At 44.3% G+C, this 17,056-nt stretch overlaps 1 protein-coding gene across 1 annotated transcript in view; it reads left to right on the plus strand.

The window, feature by feature from the left end:
• Positions 1 to 1,695: 1,695 nt before the first annotated feature.
• Positions 1,696 to 17,056, plus strand: part of GREB1L (GREB1 like retinoic acid receptor coactivator) — a 326,780-nt gene continuing 311,419 nt past the window's right edge. The window contains exon 1 of the mRNA XM_085854465.1: positions 1,696 to 1,768. The gene's annotated coding sequence lies outside the window, so the exon portion shown is untranslated. The remainder of the gene's footprint in view (positions 1,769 to 17,056) is intronic.

Below are 17,056 nucleotides of genomic sequence, written 5' to 3' on the forward strand. Positions count from 1 at the left end.
TTTTTTGAGTAATTTTGATCGGATCGTCTTCAAACTTCATGGGAATATAGTTCATGGTCTGGCGCTCAGCTGATTAATTTTTGGTGGCGATTGGCCTTGACCTTCATATGTTTTTTTTTTTTGGTCTGTAATCACGTATATATCACTCTGCAGAGCACAGTTATCATTGGAAATTTTTGTAACTTCGCATATCAGAGTTCTATAGAGGTCCCTTTCAGCGCATAAAATTTTGATGGTCAAGGTCACTTTGTCGCAAATCAGGGGAGTCGTCGAAACTCTTATTTTTTGAGTAATTTTGATCGGATCGTCTTCAAACTTCATGGGAATATAGTTCATGGTCTGGCGATCAGCTGATTAATTTTTGGTGGCGATTGGCCTTGACCTTCATGGTTAGCGCCTCAGGTCAAACATATTTGACCCCAAGGTCAAATATTCAAGTTTTAGGAACCATATCATGTGGTACCTCAAATTGAACACCTCAATGAGTGCTTTCTAGATATGTCAAGCTTGAGACATTATGACGTCATTTGGTGACGTTATGAGGCAAACGCATATTTTTCATGGTTACTCTGTAGAACGATTCTCATCGGAATCTCTCGTAGGCAGATATTCCTCAAGGAGTCGCTCCTGGTGGATAGCAGCTCTGTTCACCTCAGTGTGACCTTAAAGAAGTCACACGTGGTCACCTTTTGGCAAGATACGGGTCACCCTGCGGGTGACATTGGTTTATTTTTTTTTGCACGTACAGCCATGCACGTCCGGGCATGTGAAAGTGAAGGAACGGCTTGTGTGGTTGTTGTTTCTGGCACTCGGTTTGAGTTTTTTGCGGGGGGGGGAGGGTTTGCATGTACGGCCACGCATCTACGGGCATGCACTAGTTCTAATAATTTCTCGATTTCTTCTGCACATTTATGGATAAACACAATGCTCCAATCCAGTCGTCGTTTACGAGAGCGAAGGAACGGCCTGTGTAGTTGTTTCTGGCTGGCAGTTTGAAATTTGTTATTACTTTTTTCTTTTTTTGGGGTTTCACGTACAGCCGCACCTACGGGCACGTACTAGTCTATCTATAATTCCAGCAATCTGTGTGTCTGTGTCTGTGACCACTGTTTCTCGAAAACCACTGGTCCGATCTTATTGAAACTTGCCAGGTGTATTGCTGGGGCCCTGAGTATGTGCCTTTTCAAGGTTTGATATTAATCGGACAAGTGGTTCCCAAGTTATGGCCATTTATTTACCAACCAAAGAAAGGACATGTTGCTGCGTAGGCGTGGCTGCGTAGGCCGGTGCGCGGCTGGCCGACGATGACGTCATGTGCCATGCCGGTTACAATGGGGATCGGTGCCTTAGTTACCGTGGCGTAGGAGTGGCAATGGTCAATTATTGAGGTCGGACATACGTCAGTCACGTGACTTCCCTTGGTAACTCGACCGCCATATTGGCAAAGGGGAAAACAAACGCAGCACCGATCGCAGACGCACGTACATCGTGGTTTACTTGCACGCAAAGCCGAGTGATTTGTTTTTTTCTGTCGATGTATTTCAGATAAATTGTTGATACATTGTGTTCACCCAAATGTTTGCAATGTCATATCAATATATAGAACATTTGTCAGGTGATGCATTGGCTAGATATCGAGCCAAAATACAGTTAATTGGGCTTGATTCCTGCCCCCACCAGTACCCCGGTGATTTGTGGATCGACAACCCGAAGGAATGGCCGAACGTGCAATACCCGGACGTATACATGTATCTCGTCAAAACACCAGGTATGTAATTCAATTTTAAACCACGTTTTAACTATGTATTATCAAATATTACTGTACTGGAGTGTTAATATATTATTTCAATTATTTATGAACTCCCGAGCTGACGTGGCTAGTTAGTAATAGTTTTAATTGACCTGCCTTGTCTGTACTTTGTGACACTGAGTCATCTGTGCTAGTTGTGGGTCACGGTCACTCACTGACCCAGCAAGAATTGCAATGAATGATTAAAATATTGCTCACATTCATGTTGTATAAATTCTGTCTTATCCCTGATTTTAATTATGTGTATGACTTTGTGTATGAGCGTTGCCGTATGTGAGTGAGCATATGTGCCTGTGTGTCTCTTTTGTAATGATGTAGCAGTGCGTCGCTATTTCTTGTGGCTGCTGAGTTGAAGCGCTTGGGCTGAGGACAAGACTGCAGTGAACTTAAAGGAAAGGCCGACACATTGTCATTGCATTTAGTTTGCAAGTTCTAATCCTATTAATGGCAATCAAGGGCCAAGGCATTAATGTTTTTGCGTGATGTACCGATGCTTAATTAGCCTGGTACTATTTTAATATAATAACTAACCACAGAATATATTTTTCTTTTTAATCTCAGGAGTGTTTACACATGAGGTAATGAAAAACTACCGATCACTGGAAGCCCACAAATTTTTTGTCTCATGGCTCTAAGCCACAGAAGTCTCCTCTCTGGTTCAGTTGCCTGACTTGGTATGAGATAAAAGGAGAGTTCTGAATTTTTTGCCTTGTTATTAGTACAACTGAAAATACAGCAACTTATCGGCATTGTTGCAAATATTAATGTGTAATTAAGGCTACGAAAGAAACAAACTTGTAACAGGTACGAGTCGAGTGCCGTGCGATAGCGCTTGCGCCACATACACCGCTGCAACGCATAGCAGGGGGATCCGAGCGAACGAGGTACTTTGTTTTCCCCTTCGCCAGCGTTGCTATGCGGACATTGCATTATGGGTCGGCGAAATTCCCAGATGTCCGACCCCGAGAATGGCAGCGAATGTCATGGCAAGCAAAGACAGGGAGGTAAACTTGATTTTAATTAATTCTGTGTGTGTAAGTATCACAGCAGTTGTTACTTCAATGCAAGCAATAATTTGTGGAATGCATGTGAGCATTCCGTATGGGCACGCACCACTTCTGGATAGTGATGACTTACTGTATTCTCATAATTTCTCGATTTCTTATCCGCATTTATAGATAAACACAATGCCCCAATTCAGTCATCGTTTACGAGAGCAAAGGAACGGTCTGTGTGTTTGTTTCTGGCTCGCGGTTTGAAAGTTTAGAAAAAAAATTTGGGGGGGGGGGTTTGCACGTATGGGCACTCACGTACAGGCACGCACGTATAGCCATGCACGTATGGGCACGCGAGAGTGAAGGAACGGCCTGTGTGGCTGTTGTTTCTGGCTCGCGGTTTGAAAGTTTTTTTTTTAAGTTTTTTTTTTTTTTTTGTTTTGCACGTATGGCCATGCACGTACGGGCACGCAAGAGTGAAGAAACGGCCTGTGTGGTTGTTGTTTCTGGCTCGCGGTTTGAATTTTTTTTTATTACCTTATTTTTTTTACACGTACGGGCACGTACTAGAACTATAAACACCACCCAGAGACAAACACTGCCGGGACATATCTGGAGATAAACACAGTCCAGAGACAAACTCCCATCCAGACATAAACACAGCCCGAACCCAAACTCCCACCCGGTCACGTCCGGACTCAAACTCCCACCCGGTCACGTCCGGACTCAAACTCCCACCCGGTCACGTCCGGACTCAAACTCCCACCCGGACACGTCCGGACGCAAACTCCCATCCGGACCCGTCTGGACGCAAACTCCCATCCGGACCCGTCTGGACGCAAACTCCCATCCGGACCCGTCTGGACGCAAACTCCCATCCGGACCCGTCTGGACGCAAACTCCCATCCGGACCCGTCTGGACGCAAACTCCCATCCGGACCCGTCTGGACGCAAACTCCCATCCGGACCCGTCTGGACGCAAACTCCCATCCGGACCCGTCTGGACGCAAACTCCCATCCGGACCCGTCTGGACGCAAACTCCCATCCGGACCCGTCTGGACGCAAACTCCCATCCGGACCCGTCTGGACGCAAACTCCCATCCGGACCCGTCTGGACGCAAACTCCCATCCGGACCCGTCTGGAGACAAACTCCCATTCTGGCATAAACACCGCCCAGATACGTTAGGCGATAAACACTGCCCGGACATAAATACCGCCCAGACGCGTCCTGAGCCATGCTCTCCGGAGACAAACTCCCTTCCGGACATAAACACCCCCTGGACACAATCTCCCGTCTGGAGACAAACTACCATCCTGCCACGTCTGGAGACAAACTCCCATCTGGACACATCCGAAGATAAATATCATCCGGACACGTCCGGAGATAAATACCGTCTGGACACGTCTGTAGACAAACCCTGCCCAAAACATAACCATTGTTCAGACAAATATGAAGATAACCACTGTCCAGACATTACGACAGTCTGGATAGATAGATAGATAGAGAGAGAGAGAGAGAGAGAGAGAGAGAGAGAGAGAGAGAGAGAGAGAGAGAGAGAGAGAGAGAGAGAGAGAGAGAGAGAGAGAGAGAGAGAGAGAGAGAGAGAGAGAGAGAGAGAGAGAGAGAGAGAGAGAGAGAGAGAGAGAGAGATATATATATATATATATATATATATATATATATATATATATATATATATATATCTCTCGGAGAGAATACGTTATACTTTGTGAACAACACACACACACACACACACACACACACGGATATCGGTAATTTTTCAGGAATCGGCAGGTTGGAGTCAGTGTGATTACCGCCTACAGTACGTACTGTATACAACCCAGAAACCTTTAGCCGCTTTTACCGAAAACAACGTTACTTTTATTGAGAAATTTCAGTTTGCCACAACATTATACTTTATAAACAGCTGCATGTGATGGGTGGAAAAAAAATTGGCTTGGTAATTTAGAAAATATGTTAATACCACAAACAGCTCAGAAATCGGGCGTTATCAAATATATTTTGCTTTGAAACCCACAAAGAGAAACCATATAACCATTGTAAAGCAAATCTGAAAACCAAATGCTTTAGAAACAGACTCGAGGACAAAGGAAAACGTAAAAGAACCTCTAAGATAGGGGATGAAACTTTGCCACCACGGCACCCGTAACAGGCATGGCATGTGTCAGTGAGAGCTTGTTGTCTGAGGATGCGCCTAATAAAGGATATAATTAAATAAGGCCATTAATTGTCTTCAAAAGGGGTATTTTAATTATCCTAAACACCTAATTTCACTCTTGCACTTCCTTGGAGTTCCCTTTGTATGCATGCAAAGTTTCAGGCTGCTCGGTTTCATGGGTTTGGAGTTATGGAGGACACACACACACACACACACACACACACACACACACACACACACACACACACACACACACACACACACACACACACACACACACACACACACACACACACACACACACACACACACACACACACACATTTATTAGTATGGATACCCTTGAGGCCCTATTATATGCATTATATGATGTGATACATATTTTCAAGACTAAGTACTTTTGACTGACTCTTCCCCATACATTATTCCTCCTCCTCCCTCCTCTTTCACGCCCCCCTCCCCACCCCCATCCCTCCCCGCAACCACGTTGATGCAACTTCCCTTTCATTCCTTTTCTCTCCTATCCTTCCCCCTTCTCGTCGGGTATCCAGACCTGAAAAAGGCTCCTATTTAGAGTTGAACTATAGACCACTCAATCTAATTTGCTGGCCTTATTTTTTGATAGATGGATGTTTTTAGTAATATAATTCAGAGGTCTGCTCAGTGAAAGCTTTGGCAAAATTTAGTTCTAGTGCAAAAGGTGACCTGACCCATGTGTGTTGTGATTGAGCAAAAAATACAAATCAACAAAAATTACATTTTTCCTTGTAGAATCATCAAAATCAAGATATGTAACATTATTTATATACATTTTCCTACAACTTTGCATCGTGTAAATAAACAATCCCACAAAGTTTATAAATTTTGAGAAAATTAAGAAAAATCAACAAAAATTGTTAAAAAGTACACTATTTTACATCGATCTCAGTATTTGTATCGCACATTATTGTCCATAATTCAGGTACTGCTCAACATATACATGATATCACAATATAATTGATATCAAAATTATCTGTGATGACCCCTGCATAGATAATAACAATAAGAACAGATGAACTTGAGAATCATCCCCATATTTGATTTTAATTTGTGAGTTTGTTCTCGATTTGCCTGTTGGTGTACTCATTGAATTTATGAAGACTCCTTTGCTGAATAATTATCTATTGCAGTGAATCCTCACTTCAAGTTATACTGGAGCTGATAAATGTAATATTATGACATGTTCTGTACCTTTACTTTGGTTTATTTTTTCAGAACATCCAAGGAACTTTACATTTAAGATAAGGTTATTTGTGATATTTCTTATTTGAGCACATTTTATTCATTAAGTTTGCTTTACAGACTGGACATTCATAGCTTTGTTCATATAAAATCGACACCACATTGTACAATTATAATTGTTTGTTGAAATTTGTGAGTAATCCTATGGTTAAGTATAATTTACAGATGAGAAATGGTTACAACATACACATACATCGATTTAGAATACATTCCCAAGATCGTGTTCATGTTACAATTTTTACATTTTCGAACATAAAATAATAATTAATTTTTTTATAAAATTTATTCATAACTTAATGATAATAAAATTATTGTTACATAAAATAATGCATTACATTTAGATTGTATTTTTCTGAAACAAGTTTCTTTCTTATCTCTGCCACCACAGGTGTATGGAGGTTATGTTTTCGCGTCTGTTGGGTCGCTGAAATAGGTGACCCTTATTGTCAGTAATTCTGTCTGTTTGTTTGGATGTTTGTTTGTTTGTCATCAGCATAATTGGTAGTAAACGTGGGTCGATTTTGACCAAACTCGGGTGGTAGGTACATCTTATGACCTAGTGCTTTGGAAATTGTGATGGTTGCTCGGGACGCTTTGGTTCCCTAGCAACAGCCAAAAAAACCTTCAAAATCGGTACTGTTCACGCGAAAGCAATTCCGAAAGCCATAATTCCACGTAGGCTTATGAAATTTGGCATGCATCATCTACAGGTGATGCTCTACCAAATATATTCCGCTTTTTGTGATATATGGAATAGTTTACCCACATCGCCCCCTACAAATGGGGTATGCCCGAAAATTTGCGAAAATTGAAGGCCCCCTAGCGACCAGGTGAGTGCATCGATCCGAATGAAACTTTGCAGGTTCATAGCATGCAATGAGTACTACAACTTTGCCTCAGGACATATTGACTGATTTCGCTTAGGTCAGGGGTCAAAGGTCAATTAGTGCAAAAATCGATAATATGCGAGAGCTGAAGGTGCCTTCGCGCCAAATGCTACTCCTCCTAGGGTTATGGTCGGATGGTCATGAAAATTCACACTAATCGTCTGGAATACATTGTGCACAAACGATCGAGCCGGATTTTCGATTTATGTCTTTGTTCACCCACAGCACCCCCTCGAACTTTGGGGATTTCCGATATCAAACCGCATTTTCGGTACTTTTATTTCAAATTGATACCGAGTAGTTATCAGGAGATGGAACTCGATGAGATTTGGTATGCATAATCTTAAGGTGATTCTCTATCCGCCATATGACATCCATTTTTTTCTATATCTTATAGTTTCCAAATGGTAACCCTCTCAACTTGGGTGTCCGAGGGCCATTGAGCATTCCCGCTGAAAATTCAAAGTACACTAGCTCCAAGACGGTTGAACCGAATCGAATGAATCTTTACATGCTTATAGACCGTAATGAGTACTACAACTTTGCTCATTGCATAATGACCTATCTCGAGTAGGTCAGGGATCAAAGGTCAATAAATGCATTTTTCGGGTGAAATTACCATTCAAGGCACCCTTGCTCCGACACGGATTAACCGATACGAATGAAAGTTCATAGGTACATAGTACTCAATGAGTACTACAACTTTGCTTCAGGACATATTGACCTATCTCGGCTAGGTCAGGGGTCAAAGGTCAATGAGTGCATTGTTCGGGCAAAATGCCCATTCAAAGCCCCCTTGCTCATACACGGGTTAACTGATTTGATTGCAATTTCGTAAGTACTTTCTACTAGATTAACTCAAATCAGGGGTCAAAGGTCATCGGATGCTAGGTGACCCATGGCTGCCTACCGGCTTGTCTGTCTGCTTGTTTGGTTGTTAACAGGATATCTCAAAGAGTTATGGACGGATTTGGACGAAATTTTATGAAGACTTTGGGTATGTGACACTGACAAAATGATTCGATTTTGGTAAAGATCTGAATCCGGATCTGGATCTGAGAATTTTTAAAGCGATTTTTTTTTTTTTTTTCACCATTGAGAGATAGGGCCAAAAACGACATATAGAAGGTTATCTGAAAAAGTTATGGACGGATTTGGACGAAACTTGGTGGGCAGGTTGGGTATGTAACATGGAAGATTGATTCGATTTTGGTGAAGATCTCAATCTGGATCCGAATCCTAAAATTTAATTGATTTTTCATCATTGAGTGACAGGGCTATAACGATATATAGCAGGATAGCTCAAAAGAATTAGGGACAGATTCGGACGAAACTTGGTGGATGAGTTGGTTAGGTGACAAGAACAAACCAATTAAATTTTAATTCAGGTCCGAATACAGACCCGGCCTATCAGTGGGATAAAAAACGTGAACGAATCAGCTTGGTGAAGGTATGTGCTCTATCGAGTGCTCTTCTAGTATTTCAAATGAATCATGAATGAATGGCTACAAGATGGAGAACTCTACTTCAGAAAAAGAGGCATCACATGAGAGTGAATATGCAGAAGAAAGTGAGGATGAAACGTCTGAAGAGTGGACCTCAAGCCACAGCACCATGAAAAAGTTCTCAACCTTGCCCAAGATGTATGTGCAGCCATTTCTGGAATCCCTACTCCAAAACATATTGACACAACTCTGCATCTGCTGAAGCAGACATGAAGTAAAGCAATAGTATCCTTTCTAAACAGATTCGGAAATAGTGTCAGCTATCAGGATGCTCACCGGCACATTGCAACAACAGCACAAGCGAATGATGTACAAACAGAAGAAGATGGTTTCTTCACACTATCAAATATGAAGAGTGGATGTATCACACAATTTGCAATAGACAATTTGGACTTTCATTAAAACACAAGGGATGTGTTTTTGCACCAAAAAAGGGATGTGTTTTTTTTTGCACCAAGGGATGTGTCTGACTCTGAAAGACAGACAGAAAAGCAAATCTTTGTCCGGAATAAATATATTGCCTCAGCAGAGGGAAGACAACATCCTGTCAGATCTCAGCTCGTTCTGGTTTCTTTCTCAAATGGAGAGAGTCCTATTAACCAATTCTGCGGATAACCATGTAACATGGAGTACTTTTTACGAACGTCTAATTGAAACTGTTATACCAGCAGCAGTGATTTGTTATGGATCGTTTTTCTTTTCCTGAATCACCTGTGCATCTCCATGTGGTAGAAGCCTCCATTCAATGTTGCATCAAAGTCTCCCTCAAGCTTGGGCAACAATTTTGTGTCTTATCATGTGAGCAGACAATTTATGAGATCGTCCTCGGTCGACATAAGAAAAACCCAGACAAGTACAGATCTCTGATATTTCGTATGGGTGGTTTCCATGAGTCTGAGCCAACACTTCCAGAGGCATTGTCATTTGGGTGAGTTTATTTAGATGTTGTCAACTATGGTGCCAATTATGATGTACAAAGAAACAAAGCCACCATTTGCAAAAAAGAGCAAATACTATCATTCCATAAAGAGCAGATGCCTCTGGAGTTGTTCATGTGCAAAAGCAAAAGTAAAGTGTGCGGTCCGCTGCAAATGTGCTGCCAATGTGAATAAATGTGTCAGGTTGGAAAATTTGCAAGACAATAATAATGCTGATTAAATAGGTTTTGATTTTAATAGTGGCATCATGATTTGGTGTTTTTTCGATTTTGAAGAATTGTAAAAGATTTTGATTAGTTTTCAGATTTTGAAGAATCATCGTACATTTCAAAGAATCGATAGGCTAAACTTGGCTTGTAGAAATATATATATATATATATATATATATATATATATATATATATATATATATATATATATATATATATATATATATATATTGTTGCGGGCCAGGGGTCTGGGTGAGACCTATCAGATGCAGCTGAGCGACACTGCCAAGGACGTACTGGCTAAAAGGAACAGATTGTTGGGAATAAAGTCCGGGACTAGGCTGGGATGCTGGATCAATGAAAGATAAGACAAAAACGAGCTGGGAACATTTCTACAAAGGATTTATTACAGGCAGGTGAGGAAAAATACGTGGTACGATTAATTGAGATTATTGTTGCGTGGAAGTAGAGCTAGCAAGAAATGTGAGGTGCGATAATAAAACGAGCAACTTGCAAAAGCAAACACAGAGCAGAGTTATCCCGATAAAATTCCTCTGCAATCTTAACTTAAGTGAGGACAGGTACCATGACACACACACACACACACACACACACACACACACACACACACACACACACACACACACACACACACACACACACACACACACACACACACACACACACACACACACACACACACACACACACACACACACACACACACACACAACCTCATTAAGAGAGATAATGAGCAAAAAGAAAAAGGAGAGGAGATGAGGCTAACGATTTCGTAATACCTTGCACGATTGACTGAACACGCCACCCAGTACATTTTGGGGGGATAATCCGCTGGACGATCTCTCCTTGACAGCTGGCGCATTGTCTCTTGCTTGGCTATCCAGAGAAGTGGCGCTACCATCAGGCGTGAAGGAGGGACTTTGGGTCGAACCAGCGGAAAGTGGGTGGGCGGAGTCGAGAGCGAGCGGGCGGAGTGGCAGATAGGATCAAGTGGGTGGGTGGAGTCGGCGACGAGGCGGTGAAAAAGGGTGAAGTCAGCAGGCAAGTGGGCGGAGTGCCAGCAGCAGGCGGATGAGTGGAGAAGGCGAGAGCGAATAGGCACATAGGAACCAGCAGGAGCGAGTGGACAGGAACGCAGACGGCCCTGCGACCCGTCCTTTTATAGACCCTGTGGTGCAGGGTGGGGGCGACGACCCCAAGCGATGTCATTACCCGAATCGGGTGCTCTGATTTGGCCCTGTCCAGCACACAGCCCAGCCGTGATGGCCGGAAGCGGCCTTACTTTACACCCGGCAAGCCATAGTTGAGCTGCGGAATCGTCTTGCTCTTAACACCGTGATACGAATCATCCTGCACCGAACACCCGGGCTGTGCCCTGGCAACCGGCAGAGGGTCGCATCGGTCCTGCATGCCCGCCCGAGCACACCCGGCAACTTGCAGTGAGCGCCGCTCAATGTGCTTGCTTTGTCCATATGCCATGCAGCCCTAGCGATCCGGGCCGTACAGCATGCCTCTGTATCGACCGGAGATGCGGGAGGATGTCCGCCGTCCGTGGGAGACATTCGTGGCCGTTGTGGTGAGCGAAGACCGACGGGAAGATGTTATTTTAACCCCATGCGCAGACCCGAATGAAGAGATGTGCTATGCATGCCCCATACAGTGTGTGCAGGTCCTCTATTGTACATGTGGTTATTTATTACAGGGCTGCACCCATGTTTGCCATCGTGCTTGTGGTTATTTTATCACAGGCGGTGTGTGTGCTGTGCCGGCTCTGATCTGTATCATGAATTGAAGATATAGATTTGATTATTAGGTGTAGATTTGGGTTGAAAAGAGTATAAATACAAGTCTGAGATGGAGATTTGGATTGAAAAGAGCGTGCCGCGTGTGTCCTGTACGGTGTTGGATGTTTATTGTTTGGTTCTACTGTCGGTCTCCTGAACAGTGGGTGGAGATTATCGCTGTGCTGCACGTGTTCCATATAGTCTAGTGGTAGTGGTGGTCTGTTTTTCTATCACCCCCCCGGGCATGGCATTCCTGCACGTGTCCCATCGTGCTGTCGATGCTTGCGCTGACTTTTGTGAAGGGCGTGGCCGCGGCTTTTAGAGGTGGCTGTTGTTTGGATTTATATCAGGAATAAGAGAAAAAGAGTAAGAATGAAGTTAGAGATATAATCAGACCTAACTATAAGATCCACACAACGCACTGTCCCGTTTGACCCATAAGACATGAGGGAAGGGTCTATCTGTGCGTATATTAATAAAATAACTGTCTGGGGACCACTGTATGATGGTTGCCATTGCCTTGGAAGGAAGTGGTTCCCAGAACTGCAACAATATATATATATATATATATATATATATATATATATATATATATATATATATATATATATATATATATATATATATATATTATTATATTATATTATACCGGGCGTAGTGGCGTGCGCCTGTAATCCGGCTACTCGGAGGGTTGGGTTGGTGGATGGCTTGAGGATGGGAGCTCTGCACTGGGCCGTGCTATGAGAGGGTGTAGGGCATCCCAGAATCATGGCGAAACCCAATCCTTATCCCTGTGTCGCAAGAGGCGACAAGGGTTGCGTCAGGAAGGGCATCTGGCGTAAAACCTGTGCCAAATCAGTATGCGGATCATAACGGATGATCCGTTGTGGCAACCCCTAACGGGAGCAGCTGAAAGACGAACAATATATATATATATATATATATATATATATATATATATATATATATATATATATATATATATATAAATATATATATATATATATAAATATATATATATATATATATATATGTATATATATATATATAGATATATATATATATATATATATATATATATATATATATATATATATATTGTTGTGGTTTCTCACTACTCCGGCGTGCGAGCGACCGCTTTTAACTAATTGCAGCCGCGCACCCACTGAACTTGGAAAACCTCGTCGCAGCTTTCGGATCAACGCCAAAATCCAGCTATGGGTGTGTTTTTAATCACACCGTAAATCAGCCAACTATTCTGTCCACGTGCGACAGGGTCCGATTGCTGAATTGTCGATTTACCTAAGTATGCGCGCAGACAGAAATGCCGGGGATTTACACCTCAACCGGACCTGCTTGGAAACGAGCCACTTAAGCAGCTTAAGCTATTACATTTGTGATTTGCCGAGCGGTGTATATCGCCAAGCCCCGCCGGATCCGATTACTTTATCGGCTATTTAAAAGCCAACTAATATCCCGAACGCAATACGGCAGCTCAATTGAGGGAAAGGACGCAACGAACAGGTGCACATTCACACAATGACACTTATTTGTAACACGTATGCACGCAAACACGTATGCAATCATGCAGTCAGTCAGTCAGTAAAGTCAGTAAACAGGACTTAGCCAGCACAGTCAAGAAGCTACATAAGGAAATGACGTTGGTACATTAGTTGCGTGGGTTTTTGCTACAGAATAAAAGGAAAGAGGAAGAGCAAATTGGTATCTCCCAGGATAGGAACAGCTTAGAGGAAGAATGGAAAACCGAGCTCGAAAATAAACAAAAGGAGCACGATTTGGAAGTAAAACTACTAATGGAAAAATATTGGAGGGGGCAAGGCGGTTCAAAGAACTAGAGGGGAGAGTGAGGGAAATACAGTTGGAAGAGAAAAAATGTGAACACGATGGGGAGTTGGAACAATTGAAGGAAGAGATAAGAACAGGCAATCAGGAAAGAGAAAGCCTAGAATGGAAGATAAAAAAGAGGAGAGGGACAGCTGGAGGAAAGGACGGAGGAATTGCTGGAAAAGTCAGAACAGTTCGAAGAACTGCAGGGAGAAATGAGGGAGGAAGGAGAAAGGGAAACAAAGCTAGAAAAGGAAAAACGCAAACAAGATGGGGAATTGGAACTAATGAAGCGAGCGATAAGGCCAAGCCAGTTTAAAAGAGAAATCCTGGAAGGGGAGATAAGAATGGGAAAGGAATGGCAGAAAAAACTAAAGGAATACAGTAAAAAAAAGGGACGAATTGAGGAGGGAAGCAGTGGAAAGAAGGGATGAAATGAGTGAAGAAGCATGCAAATTGAGGGAGGAATTAGAAAAAAAAACTTCTGAGATACTGAAACACGAAAACAAAGAAAGAGGATTACAAAACGAACTGAAGATGTTAAAAGAGGAAAGGAAGAGAACGGACAATGAAACGTTGAGGAACCACACTGTACAGATCAAACAGTTTGAAGCCAGAGCAAGGTTGGAGTACGAGGAGAAAGTGAAGGAGCAAGGAATGAGACAGGAGAAAGAAATCAGCCAATTAAAAGAAATAACGAGATTGCAGAATGAGGAACAAGAAAGAGAACTGAAAGAACAAGGAATGAGACAGGAGAAAGAAATCAATCAATTAAAGGAAATAATGAGATTGCAGAATGAGGAACAAGAGAGACAGTGGAATAAAAAACAAAAAGAGTATGAACTTGAAACTGAACGACAAAAGGAAAAAAACAGGTTGGAGTGTGTGGAGATGAGAAAGGAATTTGAAAAGAAAACTTCTGAGTTACAGAAACACGAAGACAAAGAAGGGGAACTACAAAACGAGTTGAGGATGATGAGGGAAGAACAACTGAAGTAGGAAGGAGAAATGAGGTGATTGAAGGACACAACGAGATTGGAGAGGGAAGAACGAGAGGAACAATGGGATAGAAAACAAAAAGAACATGAAGCCGAGGTTGACCAATTGGAAGAAAAGGCAAGGTTGGAGTGCGAGGAGATAGACAAAGAACAGCGAATGAAACACAAAAGGGAAATTAACCAAATGAAGAAAACCACGAAACTGGAGAAGGAAGGACAGGAGAAGAAACAAGGAAGAGTAATGAGAGAGCAGCAAATGAAACACAAAAAGGAGATTAACCAAATGAAGCAAACCATGAAACTGGAGAAGGAAGGACAGGAGAGGAAACAAGGAAGAGTAGTGAGAGAACAGCGAATGAAACACAGGAAGGAAATGAGCCAATTGAAAGAAACGATGAGATTGGAGAAACTGTGGGGGTAGAAAACAAGAACAATGTGAGTTTGAAATTGAACAACTAAAACGGAGAGCAAGATTGGAGTCAGCGGAGATTGAGGAGCTCCGGAGGGAGAACGAACAGGTAATGGGGCTCCGAGAGGAAGAACGACTCAAATGTGAAGGAAAATGGAACCAGGAAGAAACAGAAATAAGGAACAAGGAGATAAAATGTATAGAGACTCGGGAGACAGAAAAAAGAGGAGAGACTGCACGATAAGGATGGGGTTGGGGACGAACACACACACATGGAGGTAGTGGAGGACGATGGGGGCGAGATGGCAGAACGTGTGGGGACCCGGTGCAAGCTGCTGGATAGCCTCCTTCGGGAACGAAGGGAGACGCTATTCTCCCTTGAAGCTGATCTCGACCAGGTGGGTTCGGTCGTGTCAAGCAAGTTAGAGGGGGCGAGTGCTGCGGACAGGTGCACACGAAGCTTGGGGGGTATGGAGGCCCCGGGAGCCCGAGAGGTGACCCGATTCCCCAGTGTGATTGTCCCGGTGTGTGTGGTGAAAGGTGTGAGTGCGCCCCCGTGTGTGAGTGGTGTGGTTGCGAGTGTGCCGGAGTGCGTGCCTCCCAGCACTCCGGGTGCAAGTGGAAGGCCGTGTGTGAGTGGAACCATGTGTGCAAGGGAAATGGCATGCGTGAGTGAACGGCCGAGTGCAAGGGAGACCGTGTGTGTGAGAGAGCGGTGTGTGAGGGAGATGACTGTGGGCATGCGCGAACATGCAGCCGCGTCTCCCGGTGTGAATGCCATCTCGAGGTGTGTGAGCCTCGTGGCACGAGGGAGCTTGAGCGCGAGAGTGCAACGGAGACGATGGCGACAGAGACAAGGGCTGGGTAGCGGCCATAGTTGCAATGGGGACCGCGCTGGGTTTACCCAGCAGCGAGCGCGAGGTTCGGGCCGTGCTTCGCATGAGACCACCACGTGCATGCTTGCAGGAGTGAAACCCGGTCCGGAAACGGCCGCGGTGGATGTTGCCGATCCCGCGGATGACAAAAGGTAGGCTGGATTACGGATTCGTACTGGATGGGTTTTCCACGTGAGCGTGTGTGTGAAGCTCCAACGAGCAGAGCACATTTGTTCGTGTAGGGAACCCCTCGAAACGCGAGACTTGTTTTTTTGATGCGCTGGGTGACGTCATGGCTGCACGTATGGTTGGAATCCGGCAGGAGGGATTGACCCCCTGCCGATGGTACCATCCAAGAGGGACGAGGTACGTGAACAGCTGCCATGACGTCACGCCAAAGGTGCGCTGCTGTCAATTGCCGCACTGGTGATGCGCGAATAGAAAAAAATGCAGGCCTCACTTTCGGGTGAACAGGATTCCCGAGGCAGGGGTGAAAGACCCCCTGCCTGGGCACAGGATCACAAGTTAGGGGAAGGGTTAGCTTAGTTAGACTGGCTTCATGGGGCAGGGGTAAGTCCTCATGGGGCCCGTGGAATGGATTAGTTAGAGGGATTTTAGATGAGATTTAGGATGGGAAATGACATTTTTGGAGACAGTGACAGACTGTGGATGTGTAGTGGGGACGTAGCTTAGCTACGTCGTGTTAAAAGGAATGTGCTGTAGTGTAAGGGATGACGTGGGAGCACGAGATAGTTAGGGGATGTAGTGAGCAGGATGGCAGGATTCAGCGATGTGTGGAAAGGAAAATGTACATGTTGAGTGAGGGAGGCCAGCGGTTCTGGGTGAATGGAGTGAATGGGGAATGCATGGTGCGATGAGTGATTGGGGGGAGGAGTGATTCCCTCCCAAGGGACCCTGGGGTCAGTGTCGAGTGAGTTAGCTGGGTTAGACAAATTGGAAAATGGAGGTCGTTTTGTTGTTGGTGGGGAAGTAGGCTCGAAACCTGTTTTGGAGGGGTGCAGGAGACCTGTTGACGGACTGGGAGCGTGGCTACGAATGGTGAGTATCGCTGAGTGGGTACCCCGGGCACCAGGCTAGTCGGCCGTGGTAGGCCAAGGGCCCATGGTGGGCCGGGATAGCGTAGTGGGCACGGGTGCGCCCGCATGATGCGGGGGCCCGGGGCACCATTGGCCGCGTGGGCAGTGTCGTGGCCACGGGTGACCCTCGGAAAGGGGCCCGGGAAGCCAGCCTGCCACGTGAGCGTTTCAGGGGAGTCGCCATGGAGGGCACTCCCTGGTGTTTAGGGAGCTGGTAGGC

The sequence above is a fragment of the Eptatretus burgeri genome, chromosome 14 (genome assembly GCF_056783735.1).
Source record: "Eptatretus burgeri isolate ZD-2024b chromosome 14, Ebu_testis_v1, whole genome shotgun sequence".
In the NCBI taxonomy this organism is placed as follows: domain Eukaryota; kingdom Metazoa; phylum Chordata; class Myxini; order Myxiniformes; family Myxinidae; genus Eptatretus; species Eptatretus burgeri.